The sequence below is a fragment of the Vulpes vulpes genome, chromosome 3 (genome assembly GCF_048418805.1).
Source record: "Vulpes vulpes isolate BD-2025 chromosome 3, VulVul3, whole genome shotgun sequence".
Lineage (NCBI taxonomy): Eukaryota > Metazoa > Chordata > Mammalia > Carnivora > Canidae > Vulpes > Vulpes vulpes.
In genome coordinates, this window is record NC_132782.1 from 12,659,609 (window position 1) to 12,671,432 (window position 11,824).

Below are 11,824 nucleotides of genomic sequence, written 5' to 3' on the forward strand. Positions count from 1 at the left end.
ATTACAAAACCTATTTCCAGAGAACAGTATATGTACATCTGTTTTATAACTAGAAATTGTTGATCTTGGCTCTCTAGAAAACATTTTCAAACCATATTCCTTAATTCCAAAGAGATGCTGAAGAGAATTGGGTAAAGATCAATGAAAAAGAGTAATTATTTAAGAACTTGATGAATAATATATTGAATTGCCACCTGCAATCTTGTATACATTCTAGCACAATCCGAAGATAACTTTATTTTGTATAATGCTTTCAGTCTCTGAGGGGAAAAAATAAAGGAAATGGTGCGGTAACTGACAGGAACTGAATCCTAACAACCTTATTTTAAATATAAATTACAGGTAAATGAAGCAAGGTTCTGGTAATATACAATCTGTACAACTAAAATGGGATAATAGTATATGGATTGCTTGTTCTTTAAGTTTTCTGTGTTTTGGATACTGGCATTTTATGATTCGTATCAATAAATGAGACAAACACAATGTTAATAGCTCTTACTTGCATATTTCAGTAGTTCTCTCATAATAAATAGGCCATCTGTATTCTGACTTCCTAGCTGAACTGGCAGCCTTCAGAATTTGGTGACTTTGGCACTAATTTATCAGGTTTCTGTTTCTTTCCTTGAATATATATTTATATTTGATGTTACTTTTGCATCCCTCCCAGTTTTGTCAAAGAATGTGGAGTGCTTTTATAGATTTGAGAGCAGAATAGATCAAAGCTACTGGGGAATCAAAGAGAAGTAGGATTGTGTCAGGCTTAAAAGGAGAGTTGAGCTGAGTTCTAAACCTGGCCTTTTCATTTATGAGCTTTTTAAATTGAAATAAGATAATAAACATCACTAAGCCTCAGTTATCTTTTGATAAAATGAAAATTATTACAATATTAACAACAAAAGGAATACTATGCCTTATAGGGTCGTTGTAGAGGGTGAGATGATGCATAACGGATTGTTGATAGCTCAGAGGTAAGAGTAGCAATTAGTATGTGTATATGGTCATTTAAAAGAGAATAACAAAAGGTATGTATATTTGCACCTTTGTATATTTAACTTTAGTATAAGAAACAATATGTATGCATATGGTACTAGAATAGTGCAATTGAACACAAATTTATTTCTAGGATATGTTAATTTGAAAGGTAAAATATTCTAGAGTGTCCCAGGGATAAATTATTTAATTGTCCTCTTTTTTTCCCTAAAAGAAAATAAAAATTGCTTAGAAACTGACAGAATTTATAGCCAGAAATGTTGAACATGAAAAAATAATACTGTCTAATATGTTTAATTAATCTAGTATATATAATCTGTGATTCACCCTTGATTTTTTCTCCTTTATTAAATGGATTAGAATTTTTCTAAGATGCCTTCTTGTGTTTAGATACTACTGTTGTGCTACAAATTCTTCAAGAACAGTGAGAATAATGATCCCTTACATGTTTACACATCTCAGTGGAATCTTACAACAGTCCAATTAGAGGTCATCCAAATCCTGTTCTTCTTTAAATTAGAATGGAGGAAAATGAGACACAAGAACATCAAGGATCATCCGGAGCTACAGGACTAATAAGGGGCAGGGCAGGGATAGAATTTGGCCCTTATATCCAGGGGTTTTCCTTTAAGTTACCATTGCTTTGTGAATCTTTGTATATTTTTCTTAGTCTGTCTTTGAGGAACTAGAGTAGGACCTTAAACATAGTGGGTGTTTAATAAATGCTTTATCAGTTACTTAACCATAAAAATAAAACAAGATAGGAAATAAGTAATCTAATTTTCCAATATAGCTTACTCTTAATTTCCTTCATGCATTCCTATTCCATTATAGCAACAGAACACTTGAAACATGCTTTCATATTTCTTTGGGGTAAATAGTCTATCAAATTCAAGTATTTCTGTTCAATTACTAACCACAATTCCCTTTTTGATTATTTTCCCCTTCTTTGGCATTATTGCTTTTGCATGTCCAGATCTCATTTCTAATTTCACAGCATTGCCTTGTACTGTTACTCAGAAGTAATAGGGAGGAAGGGATCATGAAGGTTAGGAAAGTTAGGCTTACTTAGTTGGAAATGGAAGGGAAAATCCACTTCTGCAATTTTTTTTTTTTTAGTAATTGTCTCAAAGAGTCCTCTTGTCTTCTGTCACCATGTTAATAGCCGCACCCTTACGCGCTATTAACCATGCAGTGGTTGATAACTGTGCTTGGCTCTGGACATAAATGCTCTTATATGAAATATTTTAAATGGCACATGAGATGATCTTATAGGACTGATCTGGGTCCCTAGGAATTTTATAGGTCTCACTAGAGAGGGTTGTAGTTCCATACCATTCTTATAGACAATTCAGCCCCACAGTACCAAGCAAAGCCTTGGTCTCTTCCTGTCTCTGGACAGGCTCCTGGGAGGTGATAAATTGGATGGGGTTCCATGTTACTTTTGGGGAACTAATAATCCTAGAAACCCGAATTTATGGGAATTTGGAGGTGGTCTTCCCCCTACCCCCTCCTGTGTGTGCCACTGTGCTATCTTTCTACAGATAGGGGCTGTTCCTACGGTTTCTGTTGTTCATCAAATTAAGAGGCTACCATGTAGCTTTAGAGTGACTTGCATGTGTTAATGAACATTCTCCTTTCCCTCTGCAAATATCTGGGGAGGGGTAGATGACTATTCATATTGTTCTTATACCGAATACAGTACAAACTCCTTTCTTTACCCCTTCTAACCAAGCTCTTTTATCAAATGCCCTATCAGGCACAGTCCCATTTTTGGACTGGACAGTTCCTCAGTGTGTAGAACTGTTTTAGGCATTACAACAGGTGTTTTGTCACTGGACCCTGGGTACTAAATACCAGGAGCATTAATTATTACCAACAAACCTTTGATTTTTCTACAGATAGCTCATACATCTGATTGAGAACCCCTGGACATACCAGGTATTCTCATTCCCATATCATTCCCAACTGCTTTCTTCCCTTATACGTGTCCAGTTCTTCATTGCTATGACCCTTTGTTATCAGCTATATGGTTTTGCCTTTTTTTAAATTATATATATTTTTTCTAGTTTTATTGGGATATAATTGACACATAACATTGGGTATACTTAAGGGTACAATATGTTGATTAGATACATTTATATGTCACAAAACCATCACCATATAGCATTAACTACCACCTCTGTCACATTATGTAATTGCTGTTTCTTTTTTTGTGGCGAGAACATTTAGGATCTAATCTTTTAGCAACTTACAAGGATATAATACAGTATTTTTTAAAATTTTTATTTATTTATGATAGTCACAGAGAGAGAGAGAGAGAGGCAGAGACATAGGCAGAGGGAGAAGCAGGCTCCAAGCACCAGGAGCCCGAAGTGGGATTCGATCCCGGGTCTCCAGGATCGCACCCTGGGCCAAAGGCAGGCGCTAAACTGCTGCGCCACCCAGGGATCCCATAATACAGTATTTTAAGTAGAACCATCGTTAAGCTACAGATTTTTACATGGGGTAGAAGAGAAGCCTCAAAATCAGATTTCATTCAATTGTTACAAGTAAACACAGATGCTTCTGATATTTCAGGCAATGCAAAAGTTTAAAAAAAAAAACCTATACAAATTTCTGGAAAGCCAGTAGAAAATTGAATAGATTGTTTTACAGTTATCAAAGCATTTCTGTATGTAATATTAAATTTTTATGGGATGGGGTGTAAGAATAATCTTTTCTAGAAAGGGGAATAATTTTTAACACCTGGAGGGGTTAGAATTTTACTTAACCAAACTGGAGGATTGTGCTATTAAGAATTCTATAAAAATGGGGGGGGGGGGGGCCAGGAAATCAGTTAGGATATTTAAAAAAATAAATTTGGAGAACATTAGTTGTAAGATACCTCAGTGGTAAGACCTCTTTAAATCTCAGGCCAAAGGCTGTGCATATTATGTCAAAATTCAGTACCTATAACTTCTACCTACCTCTTTCCTCTTGCTTTATCACCCCATCTGCTTTTTCAAATATTTGCTTTCATTCTTAGCATTAAGAACATGGGAAAGAAAGTAAAATAGCAAGATGCTAATATCTCTAGGCCCAGATTGCCATGACTCTGAAATGGAAAGACAACTTAATCACTAAAGAAGGATATAGAAATGTAAATAACAAAAGTGGGAGTGGATGTGGAGGGAGTAATACAACCACAGGATGGTTAATAGGCAGTTCTTATGCAAAATTAAAAATGAAAAGAAAACATTCTCAATATTATAAAGGCAGGAAGACCAAGAAAAAAAGTTTCCTCCCTTTTTCAATTTTAGAGAAATTGATCTGCATTTGTGATTTTAATCCTTTTTAATTTGGTTTTTATTGGGAATATATGTTTAATCAAACTTGTAGAATGAGTGACAATTCTAAGCAGAGGGTAGCAGACTCAGCTGAACAGGCAAACAAAATGACTGAATACTACATTATAAGCAGTTGATAGAAATTAAAGATCATTAAAGAAGATCTTGTGTATTTAGGAATTGAATATGCTGTAATATTTCATAGACCTCATAAAGACTGAGAAGAATTTAGCTGCAATATTTTATAAAGAAAAATTCGTCTCGACTTATTAGATTTAACCTAAGAAGAACAAAAATCCCCAGATAGCAAAAGCTTAACTCTGAAGAAAAAGTAAAAATGGACTCTTTTCACTAAGCAGTCGTATAATCACTATTTATTTCATTGATTAAAATGTTCAAGTCCATTGTGCCAGACATAAAGGGCTACAATAATGTGTAGATATAATATTACCTCCATGAAGATTACATTATAGAAAAGGAACTTGTATTTTTATTTCATTCTGTAACAGCATGCCCAGCTACTGACTTTCCAAAAAGGAGAATTCCATTTGTTCCCAGACCTCCTTACTTTCCCCATAAATACAGCTCTACCCCCCAGCCCCCACCACTCCTGGCAGACAGTCTCTACTTTGCTGTCCTGCTCGCTGCTCCTTTGCACTGTATTCAACAAACTTCTATCTCTTCTGTTTTGTCTTGGGTGAATTATTTCACCACCCGTGCCACTGGCTTCAAACTTACAAAAAACCTTCATATAAAAGGCATGTCTCTAACCATTTAAAGATAACTGAGGCTAAAATTTACATATTGCCTTGTGTCTCTAAAAAAATATGTTAAGTACACTGCAAATAATCACTCCGTTCTGATGAAGTAGAGATGTTAGGGTTCGAAGCTGATGGGCAAGAAAGAATTTTGAGATGCCTCTGGTGCAAAGGTGATTTTCTTGAAGTGTTTGGGACGGACCTGTGGGTAGAAAGAGCTGCCCAGGGCCATGAAATCAAGTTTACCTAACATTATAAACATATAGACTACATTATATAAATATAGGAATATTTGTCTGTGTGTGTGTGTGTGTGTGTGTGTGTATGCATGCGTGTATGCCATGTACCAGCTCTCGGGAGTCCCTAGCAGGCTTAGCTGGGAGCCATCAGTAATAAGTTTTTGTTTTTATTTTTTTATTTTTTAGAAGAAATGATGTAGTATTTATTTAGAGAGAGACGGATACATTCCCATGTTATTTAGTCACACTAGAGAGCCAACCTAGCTTGAATAATGAAGGCGTAGATGCGTCTTCTTCCTCACCGACCAGCTGTCTGAACAAGGAGCCAGGATGCATTGGGTCACCTGCTCGGGAGAGTGCTGGGGGGACAACCTGGGCTTTTGTCTCCATACTTCTGCTGGTTGATTTGGCCTTTCAGGTACTTGTTATGCTCAGTGGAAGAAGTCCAAACCCGATCTGACTCGACGCCAGGGGCAGTATGTTATGGGGTTCTTGGGAGTTGAGTGTGCAGCTCATGGGATTGAAAGGATTTTCTGTCCCAGTGACCAATCCAAATAGAACAGAAGTTCGTTGCTCCCAGATAGTCAGCCACTTTCTCAATTCTGGAGTCCTGTTTGCTGCAGGAATAAATCAAAACAGAACAATGTTGAGATAAAGCAAATCAAAGAGCAGTTGCAGGGCCCGATTCTGGGTCATCTGGAAGGCACCTTCTTTCTTCACATGCTTTTCTTCTGCAAGTTTCTCATAGGCTGCCACCACTTGGACCGGACAGCTTTTCAGCATCTCTTGCAGTGTCACTTCTGGCAAAGCACAAAGCATGACCTCCATCCCGATTAATTTCCTGGCAGAGGCTAGACAGGAAGGACTGGATGTACCAGGATGGCTGTATAGGGAGTCGGATTGTGGACGTGACGCTGCTGCCAGACTTCACTTCCTCTTGAATTTCTAGTTCATCCCACCCAGCTCGTGGCTGTGGCCAGAACTGAGCCGGCATCATCTAAAAGTAACGACTGGGTGAATCCGTGAGCCAAAACCTCAACTGCTGAGCTCCAGATGCGGAGCTCATATGTGCACACACATATGCACACACATGAAGGAATGTGATGTGGGAAACAAAGGCAGAAGAAAGACCATTCAATTTCCTTACTACCTGTGGCCCACTGACCAGTCCTAGAAGCAGGCAAAGTGGCATTCCTCTAGGAGTCAGCTGCCTGGATGTTAGTACTTTGCTAAGGGCAAAAGGCAATCCTAGCCCGACCCCCAGGATCCTGTAAGTCTGCTTCAACATAGAAAAATTTCTTTGGAAACTTCCTTTATCTCCACCTTCCAAGACATATGTTGACAATTATCCTCCAAGCATATGACCCACTGATAGACATCTGAAGGGTCTCATGACTGAGTTTTTACTAAACGGTAATAAATGGCATTTCCTAACAATAGGTAGCTCCCTGAGGATGCTGCAAACCATGTTTCCAAAATTCCTTAGAGACTTACACCATCCCTAACACCCTCCCAACTTGGACGTGTCTACTGGGCCACTCCTAATGACCCTGGGAGTGACTCCTTACTGCCCACAGGTCCTGTCCCCATGCTTTAAGAAAACCACCTTTTTGCACCAGAGACGTCTCAAGAATTCTTTCTTGGCCATCAGCTTTGAACCCTGACATCTCTCCTACACCAGAATGGAATGGGACCATTATTTACAATGTACTTAACATATTAATTTTTTAAGAGACACGAGTCAAATATGTAAATTTTGGCATCAGTTGCCTTTGAATGGTTTTATAGGCCTTTGGTATTAAGTTTTTGTATGTTCAAAAACTACCTGCCACAATATATAGCAGAATATATGAGCAAACGAAAACCAATTCCCAGAGGAAGACCTGCATTATTCTTACCAGATAAACAGTGCAGTGAGAGGTCAGGGAAGAAAGAGCATCTCCCAGATTATTGAAGCATTGTAGTTCCTGCTGTTTCTTCTCACCACACCATTTGAGGTACCTTCTGAGCATAGCTCCCAGCTTCAACATGCTCTTGAACCAGTTGAACTTTAATTTAAATCTGGCCAAGTTAAATCTGTGAAAACACTCTCAAAATCCCCTGCCCAAATTAAGACTTAAATGAAGAAAAAACAAAAAGGGTTTGAGAGCAAGAGAAAGAACAAATCCAAAAAAAAAACCAAAAACCCAAAACACCGCCAATAAGCAGCAGTAAGAGTGTATGCAAATCCTATGGTTTGTGTAAGGATTATAAATAGAAAACATTCTCTATTTCTTTGTCTCATGCACACCTAAACTAAAATAGGGGAAGACAAATATAGACACTGGCAAAAATTACAATTAATTTCAGCAGAGTTCATAATAATACATTTGATTAAAAATTACAGATACAACATGGGGGAAGGGAGAAGCTAAATTATTTTTTTAAAGTGCCATAATACAAATTAATGGAAAAAGTCTTTTTATTAGAAAAGAAAATACAAGTTTGGGATGTTAGAATAACAGGATTATATGTGTTACAGTCCAACCTTAAGTAAATATTCATAAGTAGGCTAGCAAATTATGTAACATCATCATTGATTAGGAAAGTAAAATTATTTGAAACACCTTTATAGAAAAGGAAAGAAGTTATTACATAAAAATATTGATTGGAGGGCAGCCTGGGTAGCTCAGCGGTTTAGTGCTGCCTTTGGCCTGGGGTGTGATCCTGGAGATCCGGGATCAAGTCCCACGTCTGGCTCCCTGCATGGAGCCTGCTTCTCCCTCTGCCTGTGTCTCTGCCTCTTTCTCTCTGTGTGTCTCTCATGAATAAATAAATAAAATCTTTAAAAAATATATTTATTGGATTTGAGTCCTTCTCATTTTTATAATACAAAATGAAACTGATAAACCCATAGGACACTTAAACATTTAAAACAAAACCAAGAAAGGTTGAGTTCTGGTCTCTGTCCCTGTTTATCTGTTTAACCATAACAATATCCCCTCTCTTTGAATCTACTTTTTTCTTTCTGTAAACTATACAAGGTCATATCTACAGGGTAGAGCAAAATAGATCATTATATACAAAAGGCTGTTCTGTGAGTGTGTGTGTGTGCATACACTGTATTGACTCTTTATTGAGCTAAATTCATTTACTAATAAAAGTCATTTCTATAATAAACTAACATAAATCAGTATTTTCTGTTACAATAAGTGTGAAAGTATGAATTTTACTCAAAGATCTATTATTAATTTTCATAGAAATCGGTTCGGCCACCTGAACATCCATTCCCGTCATCTAGCAGCAGATCCAGAATCTGGGGAAATTCTCTCTTCCTCATTAGACACAGTATTCATGACACCATCTACAAAAATAATCCATATCCCCTGGCTAAGGGTTAGACCTGTGATTTAAGATTGGCCATGGGGCGTGCTTCCAGGAGCTTTAACATTGAACAGTGATTACAAACAAAAAAAATGTGAAAAGAGTTGGAATTTCTGTGTTTACAGAGTTCTGCCCTAAAGAGATGGTCTTTATTTCTTGCTCTTGAATCCTCAAATCTAAATAGCTCTTTTTCCTGTCATTTCTATGTCATAGTCCTTTAGCTTCTCCTTCCTCTGTGAACCACTTTATACCTTTTTCATGTATCTCATGTTTAGTTAATTAGAGTTGAAGTCTGTTGCTAGTCTCCAAAGAAGACACTGGATACAATCATTCTTTGAAAATGAAAATCCAATTTATCTCCAGCTTATACATATAGTCTTTACCTACTATTTACAACATTAATCAGTTGGACATGCTACGTCAATTTTGTGTCTTCTAATTTTCAGATGCAGAAATAAATGAGAAATAGACAATAATGGAGAAAAAACTTTAATAAAGGTATAGAAATGCAGACTAATTTCTTGCTGGGCTTTCCTATATTCTACAGCGCCCCCCCCCCCCTTTTTTTAACTTCTACCTAGCCTTTACCTTTCTGTGGGAAAAAAAAGTAGAATAGGGAAAAAAAATCCAAGACTTTGGCTCTTTTTCAGCTTAGTATTTGACTACCTGCAAAATGGAGGTAAATTGGAAAGCCAGTATAACACACCTTACGGATAATGGCTTGGATTGTGCAAGCCATTCTAAATTGTGTGTGAGCTCCTGTAAATACAGTAATCTATTTTGTGCAGTGTATATCTCTTTGCATGCTCTAGGATAAGACAGATAACATAAAGATGAAACAGGGGAATGATTTAGGTTACCAGGTTGTAATTGGGACGAGAAAAGCCATAACTATTCCTTCATCTTGCTGACATGGCAAAGAAAGAAACCATATCCAATAAAGTCTTAAATAAGCAGAAGTCAATATTTGTAGTCAATGCTCCTTTGCAAACATGGTGATTAAGAAACAAAGGTTGTTTAATAACAACACTATCATGTAAACTGTGAAAACAGACTTTTTGTTTAATTATCAAGTTGATAGAAATAACCATTTCCTTTAATGTGTTGTAAAGAGGGCACCAGTACAACTGAAGGTCCTTTTAATATTGTAAGAAATATGGCTCACTTATATCTCCTCAAAATATTTAAATTGTAGAGACTTAAATAATCCAGATGGAATGGATAATTATCAGTTGTCTAGACCTACTTGGAGAGGTAATTTACGGTGAGAAGAAATACAGTACTAAGGCAGGGACGTCTATTTCTCTATATTCTACAGAGTGTCTAATACAGTGCAGGCAATTGGTAGATGCTCCCACATCTATTTCTTGACTAGTCTTGTCAAAGTACTGGCTTGAGAGGTCTGTATGAAGTTATTTTGATTACATCTAAAAATGATTTATAGAATAGTCCTTTAGGAAAAACTGTAGGATGCTGAATAGTGAATAGAGATAACAACTTCAAAATGTTGCATTTTCTTTTTGAACCTCCTTTTCTCTTCTTCTTTGAAAAGGAGAAAACACCAACCTTGAGCATGCATTTCACTGAATGTTTGTACATCTGCTGTTATGAAAACAACTATTAAAAGATACCAGATACTGTGTTTTAAAAAGTAACTTTGAGATATTTTCTAAGAGAATTTTTTAGTTCATTGGAAACAGACTCCCAACAAAGGAAAGGTTAGAAGGCACTGTGAAAAATGTTTAGGGATGTACTGTACTCCAATGTAATTTATTATGCATGATTTGAGGATGCCAAATCATCAAGTTTTGCAGACCAGGCCTCCTGGTTTCACAAGCTTGGAAAGGACATGATATCCTTCACGCTGATTTCTGTTGCTGTTAAATAAAACTAGTTTAGCTTCCCAAATTTCTTTCTATCAAATCAGAAGAGGATTACTTGTCAAATGTATTATGGATGATGATGAAACACATAATGGCAAACAAGTTAGATAAATGGATTAATGTACATAATCACTTAAGCATTTTATCATTTGTCAAAGGAATCTGAATTAACATTTTGTGTTTGATGTATGATATTGTGTCTAAGTGCAGGAAAAAAGCCCACTAGTCTTATTTGCATCAAGTGACTATTATTTCCTCATGGTGGTAATCTAAGTCCTAGTTAATAAATTTTTCAGAATGGCTATATTTTTGAGGATGCTGACTAACTTCAAGTATAAATAAGGTGTATAGAAATTGAATTGTTAGAATCTATTTTAGAACTGGCCCACACACTTACCTTTAATAGAAAGCCTGAGTTACTACAGTAATCATTTTTCATACAGCGCCAGCCAGTAAGACACCTTTCAATTACATAAGCCAGCATTGAACTAATCATAATGTAAAACATTAGCAGTCTATTTTTGTTTGACTATTGCGACCTTGGTAAGTGTATAGAACTATTTTTTTTTAAATTTGTCAATAATTCCACTTGTTTTAAAACTAATATTAATGGGAAATGGTGCTGTTGTAAAAGAAACTCTTAGCTTTCTACAGGAGACTTTTAATCTGATGGCAATCACTTTGTGATATTAAGTTGGTTATTTTGAAAATTTTAAAAGGAGTCATAAAATAATACATTAACTTTAGGATGCATATATATTTTTGAAATATAAATAATTAGTTATACTATTGAATAATTGCTTGCTATTTCTCTAATTAACAGGAGAAATACTGAGAAAGTATTTTAAAGTTGATTTCATATTTAAAATGAACCTTCTCCTATATTGGGGAAATGTATTATAATTTTAAATTATGTCATTAAGATCCAAGGGAAGCTATGCAAAAAAGTGTCTTATAAGAAAACATTCATCTTTGAAAAACATGTCAAAGATTATAATTTGATTTTTCTGTCTTTGAGGTATATTTTGATGCATTTTGAAAGCTAAATGATTGCAAAAAAATAAAGCTGAGTTTTCACTGTTTACAAACATCATTCCCGGACTTCAAAGTAAGAGATTGACATATTGTAAATGATAATTCAGCAGAGCTCTTCTCCCCATAAATTAACATTTAAAATGTAACTTTGAAGGGAGTAAGCGTTTTAGACATTGCTGACTGTTTAAGGGCACATGGTCACAATTTCTAAGATGGAGGGGGTTTAT

The 11,824-nt window shown here is 36.0% G+C and overlaps 1 pseudogene; it reads right to left on the bottom strand.

Annotated features, from left to right (window-relative positions):
- Positions 1–5,496: 5,496 nt before the first annotated feature.
- LOC140598407 (conserved oligomeric Golgi complex subunit 1 pseudogene) lies at positions 5,497–8,592 on the bottom strand (annotated as a pseudogene).
- Between the last annotated feature and the right edge of the window lie 3,232 nt (positions 8,593–11,824).